The sequence below is a fragment of the Ixodes scapularis genome, unplaced genomic scaffold, assembly GCF_016920785.2.
Source record: "Ixodes scapularis isolate PalLabHiFi unplaced genomic scaffold, ASM1692078v2 PGA_scaffold6__148_contigs__length_123643588, whole genome shotgun sequence".
Lineage (NCBI taxonomy): Eukaryota > Metazoa > Arthropoda > Arachnida > Ixodida > Ixodidae > Ixodes > Ixodes scapularis.
Genome location: NW_024609881.1, coordinates 32563619 through 32565583, shown reverse-complemented (window position 1 = coordinate 32565583; position 1965 = coordinate 32563619). Strand labels below are relative to the sequence as shown.

General features: G+C 48.7%; 1 pseudogene; it reads right to left on the bottom strand.

The window, feature by feature from the left end:
* Positions 1-643: 643 nt before the first annotated feature.
* On the bottom strand, positions 644-1192 carry LOC120840050 (annotated as a pseudogene).
* Between the last annotated feature and the right edge of the window lie 773 nt (positions 1193-1965).

Sequence of the window (1965 nt, the reverse complement as noted above, 5' to 3'; positions counted from 1 at the left end):
TACCTCTTTATAGTGCTGCGGAGTCGCCGCTCTCTAATGATTCCGGAATCAATCCGCATTTTCGCGGCCTCAGAATGAAACGGGAATGGAGTGGCGGCAGCGCTGGAAGGTATGGGCTTGGTTCTTATGCAAGCTATGTCGATTATCATTTAGGGCCTACGGGCCGATGACGCAATTCGCTTGGGCATGGTAAGCGACTTTCGAAACAGCATCATTGCACTGGAGCTGACTGACGGCTTGATTGTCTCCTATTCCTAACGAGGCAGAGGGCTGCGGAACCTTTACCTTCACTGGCTTATCCGCCGACGATGGATGTGGCCCGTCCTCGTGGCGTCACTTCCTCTACTCCCGGCCGCCATGAGGTACTGAGAGGTGGACGCTGCCGCCGCCGCCGCACGTGCGCCGCACGGAATTATCGCTACGGATACTGTACCGCCCGCACAGCGCGATGGCGAAAGCCACTCGCCATGAGTTCTGCCTTTCTATTTCGGTGAGCTTGTGGGCCCCAGAAGGGCTCGGTATGAGTCTAAAGTGAGGATGTGCGACGGCGTCGATCCGTACGCGCTACGCGTCGGCGCGGACGCCATGCGGACGTGCAGCCAGGCGCGACGCACGTGAACATAGTGGCACTGGATGCCCCTAACTATTTCACGAGTGGGTGGGTGAAGAGCCTGACAGCGATGCGGCCCCCATCGAAGCGTATCGTCGTGCTGAGCGAGGCGAGTTGACAGGCAATAAAACAAGTCTTTATGAGAGTGCCAACTCCGGCAAACAACGATACGCGGCAGGCACATAATGGAGGGTTGACGAGTCTTTATTGTCAAAAACTCGGAGGACTAAACTAAATACTAGGTTCGGTGACGTACACGCTTCCGGTAGAATTGCCTTTTCAGAGGTAGTGTTCGTGCGAGGTGAAGGAAGATCGGCCGCTGGCGTCTGCTGGCATTAAGTAAGGACGACCTCAGCTTCTCTTCCAACGGCGTAAAGAAAGGCGCTCACCCGTGTTCCCGCGTTGCGCAGGTGAGGTCCCGATAAGATGCTGTAGCGCTCCCACGTTGCAATCCAACATTTCCAATTGCTTGTGTCGTAGTCGAGCATTTTCGAGGTAGACTTCCCGCCATTTTCGCCATTGTGCTCCAGGCGGCGGTTTTCTCTTCTGTCTGGTTTTTCCTGGGTGCCCTCCGATCGCTGAACTGCATCATTCTATCCTCGAAGTTCATCGCTGCCACCATGGCGTGTGTGCAGTTGGGTCCAAAGGAGCGCAGATATGGTTTTGACATTTTCGTGTCTATCAGTACGCCAACTTCGGCAATGGCGTCCTTTCTCTACCGCGTCCGTCCGACGTTGGTTCGACGTACCTCGCATATGCAGCGCTATGTGTCAACAGCGCGTACCACTAATCCGCACCGGCAGGCCACAGCGGCCGGCGAGCTGTGATTGACCAAAAGATCAATTTATTTATGAAAAAGGAAAAAAAAAAATACTCTAGGTATTTAAATAAATGTTTTAATACATTTTTATATATACACTAAATGTTCATTTAGGTAAACACGTTTTATGCCACTAATTATATTTTCCGATTAAAAAAATTGAGTTACTTACAATTTAATTACTTTTTTTTTTTTATAAATGCATGAAGGTACCTAGTAACCTAATTATATTTTCCGATTAAAAAAAATGTAGTTAATTAAAATTTTATTGCTTTTTTTTATACATAAATGTACCTAGTAATTAAAAATTTCCCTATTTGTATAAATCTAAAAATGCAAGTCTTTTTAGTTTTCTTCATTAGCAAAGGTCAATACACCCCCAACTTGTCAAAATTGGTGCCCCATGTGAACTGGGAATGGAAAACCATTTGAGCTCCGACTGCGCATTGCTTCAACCAGTTAATTAAATCCCTAACTGGTCCCAGTTTACTCCCACTCGTTCCCCAACTGCGCATGGTCAAACCAGTTTACTCCC